The sequence below is a fragment of the Rattus rattus genome, chromosome 7, assembly GCF_011064425.1.
Source record: "Rattus rattus isolate New Zealand chromosome 7, Rrattus_CSIRO_v1, whole genome shotgun sequence".
NCBI lineage: Eukaryota > Metazoa > Chordata > Mammalia > Rodentia > Muridae > Rattus > Rattus rattus.
Window position 1 is genome coordinate 79,236,140 of NC_046160.1, and position 25,223 is coordinate 79,261,362.

The 25,223-nt window shown below is 38.3% G+C and overlaps 1 non-coding gene across 1 annotated transcript; it reads left to right on the forward strand.

Moving 5' to 3' along the window:
• The first annotated feature begins 23,780 nt into the window (after nt 1–23,780).
• Nucleotides 23,781–23,885, forward strand: LOC116906331. Its single transcript, XR_004388617.1, has one exon. It is a non-coding gene; the product is annotated as a U6 spliceosomal RNA (small nuclear RNA).
• The last annotated feature ends 1,338 nt before the right edge of the window (nt 23,886–25,223 follow it).

Consider the following 25,223-nt stretch of genomic DNA (forward strand, 5'->3'; position numbering starts at 1 on the left):
GTAGCAGAGAATGGACCTTGTGGGTCATCAATGGGAGGGGAGGTTCTCGGTCTTGTGATGTCTGGATGCCCCAGTATAGGGGAATGCCAGGATAAGGAGGCAGGAGCGAGTGGATGGGTGGGTGGGTTGGGTGCACTCTCAAGAAAGCATGGGTGGGGGAATGGGATAAGGAGATGGGGAAGGGGGATAACATTTGAAATGTTAATAAAGAAAATATCCAATGAAAGAACAGAAAAAGAAAATAAAAAAGAAAATAGTAATAATAAAAAGAACAAATTCTCTTTACTTGGTATAGCACAGAAATGTACATGGTATAGAAATAGCCTTGATTCTGACTCTGACCCTGTCTCAATGTTAACGCTATTGCTACAAGAATCTTGTCTAGTTCATTCTAGCATGTTGTGATTGCGACATGGTGTTACTACGTTCAGTCTATATCTGTGATATAAACTAAGCAAATAGTTATTTATATCGATATTTAGACTTTATTAAATAAAAGTCACCTTTACCCTATATACTTATACTGAAACTAGAAAGGCCATCTGAAGAACAGTTAATAGTCTGGGGAGATAGCTAAGTAGAGTGTCTTGCAAGCAAAAGACCTGAGTTTGACCCCCAAATTTTACATAAAAGCAAAAAAGCAGGTTTCCTGGCTTATGTTTTGTAATCTCAGTGCTTAGCCTGCTTGCTAAGTTGCATGTTAGTGAGCGACACTGTCTCCTACACAGCACAGCACAGCACAACACAGTAAAGAAGGTTGTTGGGACCTGAGGAACCAGCCTGAGGCTGACCTCTGGCTTCTACATGCACTCACACACATGTACACATGCATCCTTACACTGTCATACAAATGAACATTCATAAACACATATGCACAACATACACTTAGCATTTAAACTTAGGATATAGTTATTAAATTTTGAATTAATTGTTCATTGTTTCTTTGTCTAGAGAATGCTTATAGTTCACTTAGTGAAGGTGGGGTTCTGTGTGCTGATTCTAAAGAACCCTAGGTATGGCTGACAGGAGATGAGACTGGTTTTTTTTGTTTGTTTGTTTTTTGTTTTTTTTTTGTTATTATCATCCTCATTTTTAACTTTGTGGAAGATTCTGGATAGAAGGAACATAAATGAGCCTGGAACAAGTTCAGAAAAACACATATACTGGATGGAAAGGAATTTTACGAAGTTTATGTTTGACAGAAGATATTAATTTTAATATATATTTATGTTACCAGGATGCATTTTCTGACAAATTACTTGCGTAGATCTTTGTAATGCCAGCCTTAAGAGATATGGCAGATTTTATGCACACAGTTATGCAAGTATATTACTTTATAAGCCGCGTCTTCCAGAAATATATTTGCTTTACTTTAGGAATACATATTTCGTGAGTTTTAATATGAGATATTGATCATTTTCTATTAAGCTATTACTATCTACCTTTGTGTTTCTGTTCAGAGATCCTCAACTTATCTTATCATCTGTCTCCTCATTTCTCTGTCTCTGGGTCTCTTGTTCGTTTTCTTTGTTCATGTATTGGACTTATTTGTTCTCTGTCTTGCTTTGTCTTTCTTAATCTCCACCCTTGTTTCTGTTTACAATGCCATTTTGAGTTTGTGATCTCTGGATATAGTAAATCTGGGAAATAGTCTTATCTAATAGGATAGTCGTACATACTTACAGAATGAAAAAAGGAGGACATGACTGCTCTTTGGTATGGTGGGGTAGAGGATTATCATAGATGTGAGGGAGAATATAGCTAGAGACAGAGATATCTGGGAGAGTCCAGAGTGGACATGACCAAAATACTGAGCCAGACTATAGAAGGAAAATGTTGGGGTGGGGGGAGAGGTGAAAGCCAGGATCTAAGAAGCCAGGAGTCCAAAAAAAGTCAAAGTTTAAAAGGGCTTCATAACCAAAATTGCTATATAGGGTTATATAGGGAAGAGCAGCTAGAGGGAGGACAATGCAGCCTCTAGGCTGGAAAAATTTCAGAGTAGAGGGTGGGGTATGCGAGCCAGGAGGACCTGTCACAGCTAGGGATGTAGGGGTGTGGGGGGAAGAATGTGGCAGCCACCGTGTCTCTGGCTCTGATGTGTTAACAGGCATCTCAGCTGTTTGTTCCTGGTTTTGACACATAACATTTCTGTAGCTTAAATTTTGGTATACATTACTGTATTTGTCATCTTTGAATGGCTGTAATTGCTCTTTTTCTTTCCACCCGAGTTAAACTTAAATATTAGCTTCTTTGCCTTTTGATCAGCCAGCATTCTCCCAAGCAGGTTGTGCAGTCTTAGATAAAGAACGTGGAGAGTTTAGTAGTGTAGACCCAAGGGAGGGTTAGAGAGTGAGAATTATAGGTGCTGTGTCCTTGTATGTGATTTTAACTCTGGGAATTTCACTGAATAGTACAGGTCAGGATGTGGACGCCCCTAGTCTGTAAATACGTTACACATCAACACTATCTATAAGGTTGCCACCTGGAAATCAGAGCACATTTTCCTGACAAAAATTAGAGTTTGGGGCCTACAATAGCTGTAATATGCTTCTTAGAACATTGTTCGGTTTAAAATATCAAATTCCAGAAGAGTTTGTATTTGACTTTTTAAAGCTGAGCTATGAACATTCTTATGAACTGTACAGCTTACTGTCAGTACCACGTCTCTGAATCACAGAGGCTATGAGTATCTCACAAATAAGCAGAGGACTATTTATAGTGCTGGCTAATTAAGGCAATTGGTATTATTTAAGAAGAGCGGAGGGTAAGCCTTTATTGAGCATTCTTCCCATGTGATTAAGGAAGATCGATGGAGAGCAGCCTCAGTGAGGTGAGAGCTGTAAATTGGGGAAAAATTACTTTTGTCTTACATTTACCTTACTCTGTCCCTGCGGACTTAGGAAGCCATTAGAGAGGTGTATTGCAGAGAATTAGCAGAATGCACTCCGTATTTTCTCCTGATGAGTTTCCACTCTAGCAGTAATCAAGGTGACTCAAACAATAATAATGAAGAAAATGAAAATAAGATCACAAAAAAAAAAAAAACCCAGCAGAATTTTATTTAGTTCCTGTTCTGAAGGGGATTTATCCTGGGGTGTTGTTGCCGATTCATACAGTATGAAGAACAGAATTCTTCAGCCTTTGCCTATTTCCTTTGTGCTATGAGCATTCACTGGGACTGAGGGCTTTTTGCAGTCATGTATGAACCGTGATCTACAGTAATATGTGAATAGGGCAGAGGTTTGAGAATGTCACCTTTAATTGTCTCACTCTGGTGTTTGATCTGAGATGGAAGAACGCACGTCTCTCTAGTAGTCTACGACAGGTATGCAAGTTCAGGTGTTTAGTCGGCCAACATTCCCAGCTAGGAATTGAGTTAGAAATCTTGCCTAGTTGAGATTCCCTGGGAGTTTTCCTGTAGCTCTGTGCAAACAGAAAATTTATAAGAAGATCTGTGGAGTAGCAGTCAGTTCTCCTGGTGTAAATAAGCTCAGGGTGGAAGCATACCGTAGCAGCATCTCAACAAAGAGGCCTTTGTCCTAATGCTTCTTAGTCATCTCTGGGATCGACGTTTCCCAAACAAGTTGCTCGATCATCTTGTCCTAACTGAACTTTTGGTCATCGTGTACAATGATCATATTAATAATTTCTAGAGTTATTTTTGTAGTTATTGATTTTGTTTATCTAGATGGGTTTTCTGTCCTGTAACTCACTCTGCAGATCAGGCTGACCTTGAATTCAGAGATTTGTCTGCCTCTGCCCCTGATGCTGGGTCTAAAGGGATGTGCTATCACTACCTGGCTTACTATAGTTTTTTTTCTTTTTATGTGAAAGAAATGATGGCTTCACTTGGCTAAAAACCATCACTGATGTGATTACGACGTTCTTAAGAGGTCTCCAAACTAAGAAAAGGTGTGTAAGCGCTTGATCTGCCCCTGCTGAGATTGAAAATAGGACCTTTCACTTAAGCACATTTTTAAACTCCCTTAATGTTTAGAAGTTAGGGTTGTTGTTGTTATTTTGTTTGCATGCAGAAAATTTGTAAAAGGAAATAAAAATCCTCCAATCTATACATATTTTCTTTTACTTTTATGTTTAGAAGTGCTTAAACAATGGTGACTCAAGAACTTTTGAGGGGAAAATAGGGAAATGAAGTCTTCCCAGTGATAGAAAACATCGAAAATAACTGGGTTCACACCAACGCATTTTAGTGGTGTCTGCTTCACATTCTCCTCTGCTTTTCCTGCACACAAATTTGTCTCGTCTTTACTCTCTCCCAGACATTTTAAACCCATCTCCTCAGATCGTAAAGTAATTTCAATGGAATTGATTACCTGTCTATTGAATGTATTAGTTGTAATAACACATATAATGCAGTTTTGTAAAGTGCTATTTTGACCCAGCATTGAGACTAGCTAGCTCAAGGTCTTCTCCATGCTCTCAGTGACCCAGGCCAGGTTCCAAACCACAGCAGAATAGCTCATCAGCCCCAAAGGCACACGGAGGCTGTTCCAATTTGTTAATCTGTAACCTCCTTCACCTTTTCATTACCCTCAAAAGCCACAATGGGAGTGTTGGCCTACAGCTGCCTTCTGTGGCTGCCCTAATCCCCAGGCCCTGTGTGGGCACTTGAGTCTCTTCTGTGCTGTGTGAATGTAACCAACCTGGGAGACCCTTGGTTTCTGCTTCTGCACTCATTTCTGGCAAGGCAGTCCAAATAAACTGATATGACATTTATTTTCCCTAACTGGGAAGCTATTTAAAAATATTATTAACCTGTAAAGGTTAAGCAAATATGAATCTTAATTCTAAGAGCAGGAGAGGCAAAATTCTGAATAATTCACAGGCTACCTATATGGCAATGATTCCTTAATGTAAGTTTCCTCATGGCTTGATTTCTCTGCCAGGTTTGAATTTTCAGCTGTTTCCTTGACATCTAAACTTAGCTGGCTATTTGCTGTCTCACAGATGAAGTGACCCAGAGTGAGACTGTTTTTAGGCTTGCTCCTCCTCCTCTGTAGTGTGCTAACTCTGTTGCTGGGGCCTCTACATCTCTTTCTAAAGCTAAACCCAGAGCCAGTGCTGATTATTTTCGCCAGCACTATGCTGACCCTGTCAGCTCCCCTCCTCAGAAGTAAAGACATGCACTCAGTTTACTTCTTATTGTCCACACTCTTTCCTTCCGAGCCAAACTCACAGCACACTTGTACCAATTTCATAAATTTCTCTCAGTGACAACTCATCTCATCCTATATAATTTTTACAAAACGAACTCTGTTCAAAACATTTTTTATTTTTCTTTTCTCTTTAAATTTTTTCATAAAATACAGTTTGATTGTATTCTCCCCACTACAATTCCTCCCAGATCTACTCCACCTCTGAACATACCCAACTCCATGTTTCTCTCTCTTGAAAAGAAACCCAAAATTAAATTCAAAACAAACCAACCAATCCAAACTCAATAAGACAAAAAAATTACTCAAACAAAATAAAACAAAAAGCACACACACACACACACACACACACACACACACACACACACACACACACACACACACACGGAGTCTATTTTGTGTTGATTTATCACTTTTGGACACAGGTCTGTTGTGGTAAAAAATAAAGAAGGTGCACGACCAGCTCCCGTACCGTGCACGTACCGCTCCTATACTTTCTTTCCTGGACTCCCTCTGACCTGGGGGGGGGGTCCACCCTTTCCAGCATAGCACCCTGCCCTCACTCAGCTCCATCCCATACCACACTGCCGAAGGCCTCTCTCTGAGCCCAACAGCAATCTATCTACCTATCTAGTTCCCAGGATGAGTTGTTACCGTGCCGGACAAACACATCCCAATTCCATGGTGGGATAGTGCATACCCTCTCTTGAACTCAATTAAGTCACCACATGAAAGAACACACCACGCCTCTGTTCAATTGATAAGATATAATTTTCCCATCTAGACAGCACAAAATCCTGTACACACCCATCCCTTAAAAATAATCATAGCCATCTGTATCTATGTAGATACATGGGCCTCCATATTCTCCCAGCTCCTTTCTTCTCACTCCAGCCACCTCTCTGGTCTTCTCTCAGCCTTCTAAAACCTCTGTTCCTGTCTCCCTTACTTCTTGTCCAATGATAGGCCTCATTTTATCTTTTCTGCCTTCACCTTCATAATGACGTCAACCTATACTTCACCCTTTCGGTCTAATTAAAAAAAAAAAAACCTTTTCTCTCAAATATGAGCTGAGCACAACTATTATTATTTTATAATTTAAAAGTATAAAATATACCTAACACTCAGTTTAACATTTTATCAGTGAAACAGTACATTTAGTTATCCGAGCTTAAGAAAGACTTAAAATACACATTATATCCTGGCTGGCTTATATACTATCTGATAACTCTAATTAAATATGTACTCTCAAAGTTAAGCAGCCTGGGTAGGCTATGAGACTATCTGAGAATGACTGATATATCTGTAAATATACGAAGCTTAACATGGCTTCTAGAACTGAGACTGGTTGTAGAGACAATTTTCTAATTGCGCAGTCCCCTGTTAGCAACACGTGAGAGCAAGTCTTCAACCTTCTTCCTAGGATCATCTGACAGACTTTTGAAACACAGAATTTAGAAGGGCTGATCACTCTGGCTTGGCAGAAATTATCAGTCAACTTATTCTGTGAGGTATCCTTTTCTGGACAGTATTTAGTCTGTAGATGAATGGAGACAATTCTTGCCTAGTGAATTACCATAATACATCCCCTTACCTAGAGGTGGAGATGTTCAAATTCTTCTTTAAATCTACCAAAGGGGAGCCATTAGGAGCAGACATGTCTCAACAAATGATAAATAGCAATAAGTATCATATTTTGTGGATTTCTGATGTTTTTGAAAACCATCTAACTATGTAAGTAATCTGGACCATCGTCCTTAATAAATTATCTTGAAAGCACTCTAACAACAAACTTAGAGCCATGAATTTGCTATTTGGCCCTTAACTCACATGTTCAATCATCTCAGATTAGTTTTTTAATAGCAGTAAATGACTGACTGGGTATAAGCCTTGAATACTTAAATGTGTTGTAAGGCACAGTGCCTATACATGAGAATAACAATATTAATTTTAAATAGATAAGAAATTTATATCAAAGAAAATCTAAACTTGTATCAAATTCTGTACCAATGTAAAAGATTTTAACTTTAGCTTAGTAACAAATATAAGGATTTCTACCAAATGAGATTATGGCTGTACAATCAATTCTAGCTAATTCCTTTTTATTAAATTGTGACCATTTCCAAATTCTCTAGAAAGACAACCCTAGAATAACCACTTTTAGCCTCCCAAAGTTTAGGGAACCAGGGTGATGTCTCTTCAATAACTTCTTCAAGCTCTATGTGGGTGTTTAGATATCCTTGGAGGCAGGAGTAGGGAAAATGAGGGAGTTGTAGCCTGATGTCTGTCTTGACTGTACCTGGCTGAAAGAAAGCCCTTGAGATCAGGAATCGAAGCAGCCCACTTCAGCACTCTGACGATGAGCCTCACCGAGCTGTACATTCTGCAATATGTAATTCTCAAAACAAGAGCTTAGATTCAAGATATCTTTTTGTTTGATTCTCTTGAATTTAATTTTTCAGAAGGGTTATCTTTATCAAATCTAGTCAGCATAACTCTGGAACGTGTCCAAAGCCTAATCACCCTTCATAAAAACACAAAGACAAAACCTTTCCCCCAAATGACAAAACCTTTTCCTTCTGGTTCTTTAGTCTGGAACCAGAAGAGCTTGTATCTTGCACTCTCTCCCAGAGAAATAATATAATCACAAGACTCAAAATCATGCCCATTCTGAAAATTAAAACAATTTTAAAAAGATGTAAGCTAAACAATACTGTATGAGTTTAGGCTTTTCTAATCTGTCATGCCAGGAAATTAACCCAAAATTCCTGTGGAACCCACGTTAAGAGGATATGAGCCTCCTGATGTGGTAAGTATCGAAAATAATCACAAACCCTCTCTAGCTGGCATCGTCGAGCCATATGGCATTAGCGGGTTAATTTATAAAACAATTTAATCACATTTTTTAGAAATACCAATACCAGTAAGAAGTAAGCAACTTGTCAAACTAAGATTTTAGCTTAAAATCCGTCCATCTGTAAAGCTCTCTACCCGGAGCGTCAGACTTTTTATTAGTAACTTCTATAATATATGTCTGTATTCACTCTGCCTAATGTTACAGACTTTTATTTATTTCTACCTAGTTCCGAATTGTGGGCGAAATTCCCCACGCGATTCGGACAAACTCTGTATATAGTATTCTAAAAGCAAATAAACCAGACTTTTAAATAACCGGTACTCTAATCAACATCTAAGGAAGCAGGCAGCTTCCATTTTCTAACATTTTTGTGACTTTGGAGCAGGCTGTTCTTTTCACAGCAGGGGACCTAGTGTCTGTGAGCAGACTCCACCTCTGTTCCGTTGTTTAAGGTTCCTGGTCTTCGGCCATCACGTGACTCTACATGGCTCTGTGCCCCTTTTACTTAGAAAGTAAAACTTTTTCAGGCTGAAAAACTTCCAAACTTTAATGCATAACACGTTGGTTCGCCACTTGTTTCAGTAAGGATGAACTCTGTACTCTCCTTCTAACTATAAAACAAATTTAAGCACCTGATATTTCACTGGTGAGAATTAATTTTCCCTTTCCCAGCAGGTATCAGTTGCAAATAGCTTCTTAGTTGGGGTAGAGCTTCATATCCACTTTCCCTTCTCAGTGTTGGTCTTTAGCCTGGTTTGAGCTTGTGTCAGTCTTGTGCTTGCTGTCACAGTCTCTGAGTTCATCTGCGTATCAACACTGTCGTTATTGCTTAAATATTTATTCATTGAAGAATGTCTTTTTTGAGTATTTCATACGTGCATAATGAATATGTTCAGATTTACCCCCTATCTCTCCCCTCCGTTTCCTCTCGAACACTACCAAAATGACAAAGCCCAGGTGCATTTTTTAAATAACTCACTAAAGTCAATGCTTCTCATATGCACATCGGTGCGGGGCTGTATATTGGAGCATAGACAATCTACCCATGGGCATTTCTTCAATAAACAATGATCCTCCTCTATTCACTGCTAGTAGCTCATCAATAAGGATTGGGACCTTGGAAATTACTTAATGGAACTCTGATGGAATTTTGGCTGGCTTGACCTTGTGTTGATCTTGTGCCAGTGACTATGTCTGCTATGAGATTATGATTGTATAGCCATGTCGTGCCCAGAAGATTTCCAAAACATCCCTCCCCATCTTCAAATTTTTATTACTTTTGCTTTCTCTTTCAAGATGGTTTGTGTGTGTGTGTATGTGTGTGTGTGTGTGTGTGTGTGTGTGTGTGTGTGTGATTAATATAGATTCCTATTTATGGTTGACTGCCTCTTATTCTCTTAGAAATGATTCATTTCTCCACTGACTGCTGACCACTGCATAAAGAAGCCTCTGACCAGGGCCAAACAACAATAGTAGAGTCTCCCTTAGGGCTTCTGAATTTTAACTTTTATTGAATTCAGTTTTCTGATTTTATTGTTTAATTTTCTTCAAAGCATAGGTCATACTAAAATATATGTTGCTGGAATGAGTATTTGCTTATGGTTTTGTCTTACCACTTATTGGGTTGCCTCTCTTAGAGCAAGAAGTGCTTTTTTATGAATGAATTTCTTCTATCTGGAGCAGTTATAATCACAACAGTGTGTGACATGTTATAACCACAGCAGTCAGTTTGACAAATGATAGTATAAAATTCAAAATTTGAAGTTATAAAGGAGTTTACTTTCATTTAATTAATTGAGAAAGGATATATAAAACTGGAATATGTGTGGACTGATGAAGTAAACCTACTATATGTATGTAGTCCCAAAGTAAGAAAAAAACCAAAATGCAAACAACGAACAGTGTTACAAAACTAATTATCAAAATCAAGAGAAAGTTGTCATGTGATTGATTATGCTGGGATATTGTTACATCAAGAAAAGGGAACAAAACAGGAGCTTTAGACGGTATTCAGTGATGTTTTGCCATGGAAACCAAATGGAAAATGTTTCCATGTGGAAATATTAAAATATTTTGCTGTTTTGAAAAAGTGAGATTTTATTTGAAAGAAAAAAGATATTCATGCTTGATATATTCAGACATTATCTGAATGAAGATTTTTGACATTAACTCCTCTTTAGTATCCCAATTTAAAAAACCAAGGCATTAATTTAGAAATATTTATTTCACTTTTTGGATACTTACCTGTCTTTGAGGATGCTGTCTTAGCCAACATGTATCATCTAATTTTTTTTATATTAAGGGGATAATGTTTTATATACTCTGTGAGGATGATGTTTTTCCTGATGAACACTTATACCAACAGGTTCATTCAACCTTAGCTTAATAATTCCCCTAATTAGCAGGCTCTGCTTCACTTTTCTCTTTGACCCTTTCATTTATATTCATTTCTGGGACTATTTTTTTCAGTTAAGTATTTATAACTATGAAAGTTTCTGCCAAAAAGAGAAATAAATAGCTTTGACTCATCATCTGCATCAAAAGATAAATGGAGCTAAAGACTTGCTGAGCTCTGTGCAGGGAGCAGGGAAGATGACTCTGTGGTCAGTTTCTAATGAGCAGTGTGCACAAATTAGCTCCCACAGCAGCATGATCTTATGCTTACTTCTCCATTGCTGTAGATGGTGCCATTAAGACTTAAGATGGGCTTTAAGATGCTATATATCTAGTAAGTGGCATAGCAAAGATTTTGAAGTCAGGTTCTCTAGCTTACCTCTGTAGTGGTTTCAATAGGTTTGGCATCCATAAATTCATGTGTTTGAATGCTTGTTCATAAAGAGTGGCGCTATCAGGAGGTGTGGCCTTATTAGAGGAAGGGTGCCATTTTGAAGGTAGGGTTTTGAGGATATATATATATATATATATATATATATATATATATATATATATACTCAAAATACACCCAGTGTAAAACACATTGAGTCTCCTCCTGGCTGCCTTTGGATTAAGATATATAGAACACCCCAACCCCATGTCTGCTTTCATGCTACCATGCGTCTTGCCATGATGATAATGGACTAAACCTCTGAAACTATAAGCCAGCCCCAATGAGATGTTTTTCTTTATAAGAGTTGCCTTGGTCGTGGTGTCTCTTCCCAGCAATAAAACCCTAAGATACCTCCAGTCATCTATGTGATGGTTTAGATTTAAATATTTTCTACTCAATAAAACTTTACAATGTACGTCCTTAAAAAATGATGCTAATGTGAAAATCTGTGAAAGAGCAAGAAGAGAGGTCTTGGAGGTGAACCACAGCGGTGACTGTGGGTACATTCATATTTTCCTGGAATCTGTATCACTATCATAGAAGAGCAAACCTGTCAGCCACAATTAGCATTTCATTAACTTCCTACATATCATCTTTCTTCCATTAAATCTTAGAATCTCCTCAATTCGGTCTTAAAATCCAGTGAACTGCAAAGTGTAAGATTCAGAAGCAGAATAATATCAGAGCTTAATGGCTGCCCCAAATCCATTTGAAGTGTATCCAACCACATTTCAAAGTCAAAACAAAGCAATTTTAGCATGTGTGAGGTGCTATAAAATTCCCAAACAACAGGAGGGTGAAGATGGATGATGCTTCTATAAATACAATACTAATTTTTCGCTTTAAAGTTTTTAATATTCTACTGCTGGTTAACAGATGTGGGCTAACACTATTTAAGATGACTACACTGATCAGTTTTTGTCAACTTGACCCAACCTGGAGCTGCTTGGGAAGAGGGAACCTCAGCTGAGGAATTTCCTCCCTCAGATAGTCTGTGGGCATGAGTGTGGAACATTTCTATACTCGTGATGGGTGCAGGACTATAGTCATGATGGGAGCCCAGACTACTGAGAGCAGTGCCTCCTCTGAGCAAGGTGGTCCCGAACAGTACAAGAAAACAAGGTGAGCAAGTGACAGGAAGTGAGCCAGTAAGCCTCTTTCCTCCATTCTCTGCTTCAGGTCCGGCCTCCAGTTCTTCCTCCCTTGAGTTCCTGCCTTGATTTCCCTCAGTGCTGAACTAATTCTTATAAATGCTCTCTTTCTCAAGTTGTTTCAAGTCAGTGTTTTATCACAACAAACGGGAAGCAATTTAATACAATAACAAAGGCTGCTTCCTGTTTTCCAAACAATAGCTGCAAAGATACAGACATGACTTATGGGGCAGCAATGGGAGGGGAGCCCCTTGGCCCTGTGGAGGATGACCCAATGTAGGGGAGGGTTAGGGCACTGAGGCAGGACTGGGTCGGGGTCGGGGGGAACACCATCATAGAAGCAGGGGGGGAGGGGAAGGGGTTGGGGGTTTATGGAGGAGAAACTGGGAAGGGGGATAACATTTGAAATGTAGGTAAGCAAAATAACCAATAAAAAAAGAAGAACAAAACAAAAAAGTATTTTTTAGAAGAAATTACAAATTGAGTGTGGTAAACTGTTATCTGTCTTCAGAGTAATACCAGGTAATGAACTAGTTCCCACAAATTCACAATGCGTGAGGAAGACTCTATCACATTCATGGTATGTGCAGTGGTGAATTAGGAATCCTTTTTGGCCTCAATTGGTGTAATATAATGAAGGGTTTTGCATTTGGCTGATCGTGTGTGTGTGTGTGTGTGTGTGTGTGTGTGTGTGTGTGTGTGTGTGTGTGTTGTATGCATTCACAGATGTCCTCCTCAATCCTTTATTATGCCTTGAAACAAGGTCTCTCACTTAACCTGGTGCGAGCTGTTTTCTCTGCTAGGCTGGCATGCTCCAGCGAGTCTTCCCGCTTCATGCTCATTCCTTCTCAGCAGCTGAGCTACAAGGGCCACAGGGCCCTGTGGATGCTTAGGAACTGAATTTCGGCCTTCGTGCTTGCTCTGCCCAAGCTCTTACCCACGGAGCCATTTTTTTCTACCCCTAGAGTCCACTCTTATTGAATGTTTCCCATCTTTCTTAGACTAAGGCATACTTTGTGACTTCGGCAGAAGCACAAACAGGTAAGTATTTTCTGAAATTTCGCTTCTTGTGGCTCTTGGTAGAAGGAGGCCAGAGAGTACAGGACAATGCAGAGAGTACAGAGTGAGTGAGTTCAGCAGGGTTTGAAAACAGTCAATGCTTGGTTATATGACAATATTATGTAACTTATTTTAGATAGATCAACCAGATAAGTAAATACAATTGAAACACATTGTTAATAATTTTGGCTTTGGTAGAGACAATTATGTTCTTTAATTGAGTACTATCTTTTGTGGTCAAATGGGATCCTAATGATACAATTATAAATTTTCAGTTTTACCAACTTTAATTTTGACAGAGAGATAAACTAAATGGTTACTCAAGAATCATAAAGAATTCTGATGCTCTCTGTAGAGAATAGCCATCTATACTTTACCTTTTAAATCTTTGAGTTAAGGTATCATTTTATAACCCAGGCTGTCCTCCACCTCAGGGCCCTGTCTCTGTCTTCCAACTGTATATATTTCATCTTGCCCTGATAAGGTAACTAAAGTATTACTTCTAAATGGCCATTTTTGAAAGCATCATGGTAATGGTATGAGTACAACTGAGAAAATATTTGTCTTTGTGTATAATGTGTCTGTTTCCTAAAACTCACAAGGCCACACCACAAAGCATGCATTATAGATCAGATAATCGAGGAGATTAAGGATCAAACATAGAGTATTGAGATCTAGCCAGATAAAAAGATCTGTCAGATCTACTAACAATCCCACTGCAGTAGATGTCTCAATCCACATAGACTAAATAGCTTGATTATTGCTGTGCATATAGGGTTATCAGCCCATCTTTTATTTAATTCTAAATATTTTTAATTGTGCTATTATCTTTGAATAGACTTATTGAAGTATAATCCACATTTAATAGGCTATGATTATTTCACGAGTTTTGATCAATATGAACACTGCTGAAACCAATTCTACTACCACGGTTCAGAACACTTACATCCTACAGAAAATTCCCTCATGACACTCAAGGTCACTCCAAAACCCAAGCTTTTGCTTCTGATATCACTGGATTTGCTTTCTGTCATTACAGTTTGATTTTTCCATATTTTCAATTGCATAGGATTTATGTTCAGCCTTTTTTCCCCATTACCACTTTTCAGAGACCACCAGCGTTGTGAGTCTGTAAACTATCATGGAGTCCTTTTCTCATTTGTATTGAACACTTTGGCATTATATGGATATATTACATTTTGTTTCTCACCTGCTGATAGTTATCTGAGTATCAGTGTTGGGCTATTGTGGTTTAGGTCATCAGCATTCAAGCTTTGGTGTAGACATTTGTCTATATGTCTCTAGAAATGCATATTACAGATGTTGAATATATAATTCATTTTCGAGGACTTTTTTGATGGAGTGTCTCAAGTGACCCATAAGCAGTGATGTTTCTCTATTCTGTGACATAGGTTGAGTTGTATACCCACAGAGTACATATGTTCAAGACCTGTCCCCAGAATGTGACAGGCTCTAAAAGAACGATTACAGTTGTATTTAGATGCAGCGAGATCTTCAGTTTGACTGGAGTTCTCACAAAAAGATAAAATTTGGGCTGTAGGTTTCACATAGGAATAATGCTGTGTGAATGAGAAGCATGGAGCTTACAGAGAAACTGAAGTATCTCAGACCCTTATCTTCCCATCCTAGGTAGGTTTCTGTTGCTTTTGACATAACTTCTCGTTCTTTCTCAGACAGCCCAGCAGAATGACTACAGTCTGCAGCTTCAACAGTGCTTAGTATAGCAGTGCCATGTTTTGGGGTTTGGATTTGAACTGCCTTTTGTTTATTGACTGTTTACGTATTCCATTTTGCCTACTTTTAGCTTAGTGTCTTTGTGTGTGTGATAGTTGCAAATATTTTGTCTCACCATGTGGCTTGTGCTTTCATTTCAAAGCAGTATTTGAAGACCAAATGTATTTTAAATATTTTTTTGGGGAGGGTGGTAGATATATTCTCCTCTGGAAGTTCTATAGTTCATATTTTACCAGTGGAGCTGTCATCTGAAGTGGAATCTTAAGGGTTCTTTGGAAAGTCAGCTGTGTTGGGTGGTGTTGGGTGAAGGAGTGTTTTCCTGAAGTAGACACAGGTTAAAGGCTAAGGCTGACTCTTGAAGGAAAATTTCCTGAAGTGGACATAAAGTGAAAGGATGTTCTGCTAAAGCAAGCACAGGAAGGGACATGTAGTAAAGGGTTCTTCGTTAAAGAGACACATGTACTGGTCTACCTTACATTACATAGCTGTGCTCTTTTTGCCGGGACTCCATACAGAGAAATGCACCCAAAGTCTTATAGAGCCGCTGTGCAATGCTTGCTGTCTTGCGTCTTCGCTGATCTTTGCTTCAAAGAGAGAAGCATAGCAGGCGTTCCTCCTGGTTCCTCCTGCTGACTTGTGCCAAGGCTGAGGCCTGGCCGTTACTGCTAGGTCATGCCACTATGCTGAGTCATGTCCGCTGTCCTGACTCTGCCTAACTGTACTGCCAGTGCATCTGTGAAGTGTTCGAGAGTAGACTAAGCTGCCTTTACTAACCCGGTAACCGAACTGCAGATTTCCAGACAACACAGATGGGAGATGCTCCAAAGAACCATTTCTAAACAGGCCCACTTCTCCCTTATTCTTTCTTTGCCATGACCTCTGCTGGGCGGTGGGCTAAAGGGAGGTTAAAGCTTTCAAGAACCATCACTAAAAATAGGTGTTGAAAAAAATTAAAGTTACAGTTATCCACTGGAATTATTTGTGTGCGAATGGTGGGTGGTAAGACTTCCTGTATCATTATCTAATGGGTCCAATGCCATTTAGTACAAAGACTGAAATTACATATTGAATTACTGTATGATTTTGTTAAAAACCTGCTGACCACAAAAGTAGAAGTAATTTCTGGAGTTCTTCTTGTCCCATGTGTAACTATGTTGCCCTCATGCTAATACCAAGCTGCTTGGATTAACAAAGCTTCATTAAAGTCCAAAACCAATTAGTATAAATCTTTCAACAGTTTTATTTCCTTTGGGGAAAATGTATATTGCTATTCTAGGTTCTTTGCAGATATTTTAATGTCTTCTTGTCGTTTTTTTTTTAATTCTTCTTGGATTTTGGTTGAGATTTCAAAGCACCAACTAAAATGTTAAATGTAAAATGTTAAAATCTCCTCTTGTCAAGTTTTTTTAGTAATATTCAGTTTTCTTAGTAATATTTTGTAGTTTTCAGTATAAGCCTCTTTTATTACTTGTTGAGTTCAGCTTATCTAATTATAAATCATTGGCTATTATACTTCTAGGCTCAAAATGCCCTTTTAAGATAGTTTTTGTGTTGTGTGTGAGAGTAGGTCTCAGGTTGCCCAGGTTGTTCCAGAACTTGTTATGTAGCTGTATTGAGTTCTTTTTATACAGTTCAATCAAGAATATGATTTATCTTGGTTCTTCTACTTCAAGAATTTCTTTCATATCCCAAATCTTTCAAGATTATGACCCTTGAACACCTACAGGCAACAGATCCACAAGCTGTTACTTTTGCCTGGAGCAGAAGGCGATAAGTAGCAAATATTAATGAGAATACAAATGGTACCAATTCTTCACAGACACTCTACCCACTTATTTCAGTTAAATCTCAGTGGCTGCCTTCCAAGGAGATTGGAAAACAATTTTTTTTCTCATTTTGGGTAAAATATGAATGCTGTGATTAAGGAAGCATGAAGACTAAATCTGTGGTAGTCTGTACCTAAAGAGGTGGTTAGCCTAAGGTCATGTTTGTGCTAAGTACACATTCTGGTTTAGCCTGTGCACATGTAGGCTGTGCCTGGACTTATGAGGCATCATTCTCAGAGATTGCCAATTCACCTAATGATAATACAGGGGTTTTATTCTTGATCTCGAGGTCCATCCCTTATTACTGATTATTTAGAAACAACAAATTCTGTATGGTCATGATCCGAAGAGTTCAAGACCTTCTGATTATCTAGCATGCATGGACTAGTAGGTTTCCACCTTGTCTCACAGCATCTCCAAAGGAGTTAATTTCCAGAAAGCTGTGCCATCTATGTTGGCAAATAGCTGGATTAAGATATGGTGAATGAGTTTGGACCATTAATTCAGAGGGTAATAGGAAAGTGACTGAAATGGCTGGCTTACTTCCTAAGGATTATGTACTTGTATCTAGACCTCTAAATTAGCTGGTATAATTTTATACTGAGTCCCATTGACCACAGCAAATTGTCTGCTAGCTCTTCAAGGTCTAGTTAAAATGTCATTTGCCTCCTCCACTTTTTCATTTTTCAATTTCCTCTTCTTAAGTGAACATATTTATAGACAGGATAAACAATTCTTTGTTTAAGTCTGAATTATAGCTTTTTTTTGTATTTTTTGTGTGCATTGTTTGTATAAAGATGTTCCTTTGTTTATGAAGGAGTTGTATCCTGTTAAAAATATGGAAAGCTGAAACTAGTGTAAGCTAAAAATGCATCAAATACATAAAACCTATTGAATGTTGAAGCTTAGAAATACTGTATACTGAGTCTGTAGGTCAGGCTCCTCTGTGTGGCCCTGCTGCTATCCTAATTCATATTTATTGATGATGAGTGTAGTATTTTAGCTTTCTAGCCTAGTAAGATATTAATTGAATGCATACTACTTTTATACCATTATGAAGTTTAAAAAACTAAGTTGGAGCATAATAATGGCTTAAGCTGATTTTTTATCTTCAGTGATAAGCAGTTTAGCTCATTATAAACAAAAAATAAATTTATGTCAAATGAATAAAGTGAAAAATTTGGGCTAAAAATTATTTAATCTGATAATTCTCCCCACTTCCTTTCTGTCTTCTTTGCTAGAAATTCCAAAGTTAATGTTTTGGTAGCAAAATAAGATGCTAAGATCCATGTGTTTTTTGTTTCCATGTTTTAGAATGCGTTATTTGATGATTTGGTTTGTTTTCTCTACCTTATATTACTAAGAGTAATATTCTCTATGGGAAGAAATGCATGACCTTCAGTTTGCATCCATGCATATTCCCACAGCCTCAGGTATTCCTAGATGGACTAGTGAAGACGTATTTGTCGCATGCATCTTTCACCTCATTGCTATTAAGACAAGTTCAGGTTGTTCTTAGGTGCAGAGTCTAATTATTCTTTCAGAAGAGTATAGTAATTTGCTAATAACCAAATTCATAATTAATGTTGTGGTTCTGGGAAGTGTTTTTATATTTCTTAAGCATTCTTTATAATATTTTAAAGTTAGCAGTATGGCTTAAAGGAAGATCTAGGCTCTATGTATAAAAGCTGAACCTATCTAACTATTGCACTTACCCAATCACCATGCCATTTAACCATTCACAGTACTAAGACACTGCAGCATGAGAAAAACAATGCCGATAGGTTGAAGTAAATATAGTCTCAGCACCGAAGCAGGGGGCAGGATGGGATACATGTGTCTCTTTATATTTCTCTCAAGTCAGCTACAAAAATCTTCTAAGCAAATTGGAGTTCATATTCTCAAGGAAGAAATATGGTTGATATTTATAAAGACAGGATGTAGACTTGCTGTAAGAAATGTTTGAAGTTACTTTTATTTTATGTCTTTGTGTCCCATATCACTTTAATTTTGAGCCAACTGGTACTATGTAGACAGAACATACACAAACATATGTGAAACACACAGGCACAAATGCACATATAAAAATATAACACATGTGTATGCATACAAAGATAGACACATGAAGATAGAGACAAAACATATACATGCAACTATCATTTAGACATCTTATTTGTCAGATTTTGACTTTTTTCTATAGACTGCTAATCTTTTAATAAGTCATTTTAATGCCTCCCTCCCACATGATTCTGGCAAGATAAGAAGGGCAATTTATATTTTAAAAGGAACTGAACTTATTTACAGAAACAAAGAAAAGCATAGGCAAAGGTTTAGTTAAGATAGAAACTCTCAAAGGTGAGGCTTGTCAGTATCTGAGTTTCTATCTTTCTCTGTTTGTAAAGTTAGTCTCCTAAATAGGAGATGCCTTTATAAATAGAAACTATTTTTATGGATGGAAATTTCTTCTACAATTAGAAATTTAATATAGCCAACTAAAATATTAGAGAGGTTTTTTTTTTTTAACATATCTTCTTTTTAAATTTTCTTAAGAAACCAGAATACAAAATTTCCATGCATAGCAGAGCTCATTTCATGAAACAAGAGGAAGCTGAAATATAAGTGTTCTGCATGGAAGGCTGGGAATGCAGGAGAGCATGTGCCAGGGCTCTAAGGGTCCAAGTGCCAACTTTTATTCAGGAGTAAAGATACTACATAATCGTTAAACCATGCTCACAAAGACTAGAAAGTTTATCTAGTACACTGCCAGGGATGGTGAGGACAAAGAAGTGTGGATAGAAAACTACATAGGGCCAGAACTGTTTCTAGGTCTTAAGAGGCAGCACGCCCCATCTTCCTGATACTTCCTGATGTGGAAAGCCCAGTGTACATCCTTTCTCCTGTCCTCAGTCTCCCAAGGGGAAGAATCCTCTTTGCTGAAGCAGTGTATATTTCTTTCTTAGACAAGGCTGTTGGCCACATCAAGTAATGGATTTCACTATGGTATTTGGTTTTGTTGATCTTCCTTTCTCAGTCCCCTCTCTGTCCTGTGCTCCCTTCTTGCTGGCCCCTCCTTTCCATCCCTTCCTTCTCCTTGTACCTGCCCTTCTGTTTCCATGTCAAATGTATTCTCTTTTTTATCTATCCATAATCATCTTTTATGACTTCTTACCCTGAGTCTTGTGGTTCCGTCCTAGTTTCATAACCAATACCCACCTTTCTCCAAATGAATATTAAAGTTAAAATCAAGGATCCGCATATAAAAGAACAAATAGTATTTGTCTTTCAGAGTTTGATATACTTCATTTAACACAATAACTTCCATATTCAATCATTTTTTCTTCAAATGTCATGATTTTATTTCTCACAGTAAATTTTTATTCAGCTGTATTATTTCTTTATTATTAAGCTGTATCTTATTTTTTTAAATGTTAGATTAGTGGCTTGGGGTATAGCCTTTAATAAATAAGATACACACATTCCCTGTGCCAGCTTGACTGGAGTTTATGGAAACTTTAGAATATCTTAGAGCTTGTCTTATTTTAATTTCTTTCCTGCTTCATTCATTTAAATCTTGAGTAGGGTTTCTGAGTTTGTAGATTGTTATATAAATCCAAATCTGGGCATTTTGTTTTCCTTCTTCTAGTTTCTTTGTTTAGCCTAAGTTGAAAAGGGTTTCCACCTTTTTGTCAAAAGGAAGCACCCTTGTATCAAGTTTCTAAGAAGTTTCTACCAGGAAGAATAGTGTTATAGACTGAACACACAAAATGAGGAAGGATGCACAAATAAGAGATACTATTTATGGCAGTGTGAGGTTGAGAGCATGACTCCTCTATAACCAGTGATTATTTGACCTGAAGTTTATTCTTCATAATGATATTTCAATATCATTTAGATATTAGCAAGAAGGAAAGGCTCCCTGTGAATCCTTGAAGCATTTCTATGGGTGTTTATGGTTTCTATGGTTTGAATATGCTTGGTCCAGGGAGTGGCACTTAATTAGGAGGTGTAACCTTGTTGGAGTAGGTGTGTCACTGTGGGTGTGGGCTTTAATATCCTAGTCCTAGCTGCCTGGAAAGTGAATATTCTGCTAGCAGCCTTCAGATGAAGATGTAGAACTCTCAGCACTTCCTGTGCTGTGCCTGCCTGGATACTGCCATGTTCCCATCTTGGTGGTAATGGACTGAATCTCTGAACCTGTAAGCCAGTCCCAATTAAATGTTGTCCTTATGAGTTGCCTTAGTTATGGTGTCTGTTCACAGCTGTAAAACCCTAACTAAGATAGGGGTTAAAGGATTATTTTTAATGAGGTTAAAATCAGAGATTAAGAAGTGGGGAGCTATGCTTCTTGGCCAGTTAACCAAAGAATGTTATGAATGTCTGACTAGAAACTGAATGTAGAATATTGCATTAATGCTTTGAGTGGTCATTTATACGTCAGATAAACTGTAATGACAGCAGAGGTAAGAGGAGTTAATGAAAAAGAGCAACTCCCAAAGGCTCTAGATGAGAGAGTCTCTGGGTACTGCTCAGATGACCTGGGGGCTCCCACATCTATCATCAATCAAGCAAATGTACCATGGACTTATCCACAGGCCAAGATGATGAGGACACTTGCTCAAATGAGGTTCCCTTTTCCTCAGTGACTCTGGCTTGTGTCAAGTTGATGTAAAACTATTCAGCACACCTGATTTGTATGCATTTTCATTTTGTAATTTGAGCATTTATGTTTTACAGATCACTGCTGCTGCTTACATCACCAAACTGCTTGTGCCATGTGTTTTCCTTTAATGGCTTTATAGTTCTAGCTCTTACATTTAGGTCTGTCCTCTGTTTTATGCCTCTCTCTCTCTCTCTCTCTCTCTCTCTCTCTCTCTCTCTCTCTCTCTCTCTCTCTCAGTTCAGGGTCTCACCCTGTAGCCCTTCCTGGTCTGATACTCATTAAATAAAATATTCTGGCCTTGCATTTTGGACAACCATCCTGCCTCTGCCTTCCCTTTGCTTTTCTAAATTTAGTTGTTAAAAGCATTTATCATCCCCATTTCATAGTAAAACTCATTTGATCAGACCTATGAGAGCTTATTATTTGTGCTCTCAGTTGTCACTGGTCTGTTTGTGTTTATGTCACTCACAACCTCGCACTTTGGTTACTGTTACTTTGTGAGTTTAGACTCAGAAGTGCGAGTTATTTTACTTTGCTCCTTTTCAGTGGAGCCTTGTGCAGAAATAGAGAAATTAATCTAGCAAGCCATATTGAATGGAGATTGTTTTGGCTATTCAAAGTCCCTTGATAGTCCATGAACTTTAGGGTGAATTTTCTTGTCATTGCAAAACAAAAATCATTTTAGCAATATGAGTTCTTCCAGTCTCTGCACATGGAATGTGTTTCTAATTATTTATATATTTTTAAATTAATTAGTGTCACTTGTTTAGCCAGGGCAGCAGGGAGTCTGTGGACTCTGGAAGTGCAAAACTGAATCATCTTCTGTTCTCTGGATAAAAGCTTCTGGTCCCCGAGAAGGCTTGAGAAAGTACACTTGACTAGGTGGTCCACTCATTATCTTTTCAGGAGCCATTTGCCTGGTTACTGGTAGTTCATTGATCCTGGATAATTGCTCTGAAGGGGGAAAGAAAAGAAAGGTCTATTTTCAGGATAATAAGCTTGATAATTGTTTTTTTTAAATTAAGTTTCATTGTTTAGTATTTCATGTGTAAACACAATGAAATATGCTCCAGATGTTCCAGTATCCACCCTCTATCTGTCCTCCTCTCAATCTCTGCTCTGCTTTCTGCTCTTTCTCTCCCTCCTCTTCCTCCTCCTCTTTCTTTTTCCCCACTAAGTCCAATCTGTACTGTTCAAGTGTACACGAGTGTGAAACCCCCTCTGGAGCATGGGAAACTACCTGTGTTATATCCCCCTTCTAAAAGAAAAGTTTTCATCTCCCCTAATAGCTATCAACTAACTGACAATAGCTTTTCAGTTAGGGCTGGAGTCTGTAGTGTACCTCCTTCACTTACATGGGAAGTTTTGGCTGTTTTTAATCGTTTAGAGGCTCTATGCAGGTAACCAAATGCTGAAATGAGTTCATGGGTATAATATCCAAGTCATGTTCAGTACAGGCATGGTGTGCCAGACCTTCCCATCTGCCAGCTCTTATTAAGGTTTTTAAAAATTCTTCTCTCATATACTACAGTTCCACCTCCTCCCTTCCCCCAGCTTTCCCACCACTCCACCTTCCCTCTCTCCCAGATTCACCTCCCACACGATCCTGGGAAGCCTGCACTTATTAAGTTATCTTGATTTGTTGAAGACTGTTCATTTTATATCTCTTAGACTACAAAAGGTGATTTAAGACTTCTTTTTTTATGATACTGGTTTGTTTTCCTTTATTTTTCTAACTTTTGTTTTATGTATGCAAAACATTTACAATTTGTGGTCAGTTATTTGTTGCTTTTCTGTTTTTATTATACTTTTTATTATACATTTTTTATTATAAATTATTATAAAGTTGATATCATAAACTTTCTCATTTTTCTTTTAGATAGAACAGACTAGCTTTGGACTCCTAAAGTAGAGATGAGGCTGGCTTTAAACTCCCTATGTAGCTTTGGCTCTCCTGAATCTCTGTGTAGCATAGACCTTTTATTGTGCTATAATGTGTATGCGTTAGTCTTAATTTCTAGAATCTTCTTCCATTTGTTATGAGTTTTCATTATTATGGATATAGACCTTGGTAGCTTGTAAGATTTTCATCGTTGCTATGCCTGTTTTCATCCCAAATCTTGAAGCTTTTCTTTGAATTATTTACTTTTAAGACAGACTAACATTTTTCATTAATTAATTTATTTACTTTATATCCATATCACAGCCCCTGCCTCTCACAGTCCCACCCCTAAAACCCCTATTACCCCTTCTCATTAGAGAAACCCCCTTAGGTACCACCCTGCCCTGAGATATTAAGTAGCAGCAGGACTATGCCCATCCTTTCCTACGGAGGCCCAACCAGGCAGTCCAGCTAGGGGAAGGAGATCCAATGGCAGGCAACAGAGTCAGAGACAGCCCCAACCCCACTTGTTAGGGGAACCACATGAAGACCAAGTTGTACATGTGCTACAAATGTGTAAGGGGGCCAAGTTCTGTTTGGCAGCACATATACTAAAATTGGGATAATACAAAGAAGATTAGTATGACCCCTGGAGAAGGAGTACTCTAATTTTTATAAATGATAACATTTTTGTATTTTCTTTCTACTTGTCCTTCTTTTTGCTTTATGGTTTCATATTTATAGCTGTTATAGTTTATTTATTCCCAGTAGTATGCTTGACCCTCAACATAGGTGACATGAATATGTTTTAAATATCATTTTGCTATTTCCTCATGCTTGTTTTTCTTCGGCTGATATTCTACACTCATGGTGTTTCCCTGTGTACAGCTGTGTATGAGCATTGCTTTCAATTTTACTTTTATAAGGGTGATATTTATTTTTCTTGTTTTTTTTTTCATTTTGTTCTTGGGGTTTATCATTGGTATTTTCTTAATTTTTCTTGTTTTTGTGTCTCAGTTGAAGACCAGAATTTAAACTAGAATTATATAATCAGCCTTTCACAGTACTTGTGATGAATGGTCACATAGAAATTCAAATGGATTGAGTATTCTGAATAATACTGAGATACATGAGAATGAAAGGACATAGGGATGGAGAAACTGGAGGACAGCTTCTCACTGGAAACAGTGAGAAGTAGACAGCAGAGACTGATTCATTAAAATGAGGGGCAACATCTCATAGGGAGTCCCTTTGGTTTTCTTGAGGTTGATCCAACGTATGCTTCAGCTTCTGATTCAATTAACTGTTTCTTCTAGTGTCCCATTCCTGACCTGTGTATTATAGTATTATAGTAATTATGCATTTGTTTCTTGCATTCATAAAAACTAGAGGGAAAAGGTATATTCCAAATATCACTGATGATATTTGAATTAGAAATGTTAAAATGGGTTGTACCTGGAGCTGACCCTGTGCCACAGATCTCTGTACCCAGATCCCTCCAGGAGAGAGCCTGTCTCCCAGGAGTAGTGACACACCAGGTAAGAGCACCACTTCTGCTCAGAGGGACTCCCATGAAACCCTCAGGACACAGGAACTGAGGAGCAGTCTGGGCAGGATCCTTCTGGTTTCCACCTGCACCCAGAGCTGATCTTGTGTCACAGCTCTCTGTACCCAGATCCCTCTGGGAGAGAGCTGGTCACCCAGGAGTATGACACATCTGAGAACACAGGTAAGACCACCACTTCTGCTCAGAGGGACCCACCTCTGAGCACTCAGGACACAGAGAAAGAGGAGCAGCCTGGCCGGAATCCTTCCAGTTTCCATCTGCCCCTGGAGCTGACCTAGTGCCACAGCTCTCTGTACCCAGATCCTTCCAGGACAGAGCTGGTGCCAAGGAGTGCTGACACACAGGCTTACAGGAGGGTAAACATGGTCAGAGACAGCAAGACCAGCTAACACCAGAGATAACCAGATGGTGTGAAGCAAGTGCAAGAACCTAAGCATAAGAAACCAAAGGCACTTTGCATCATCA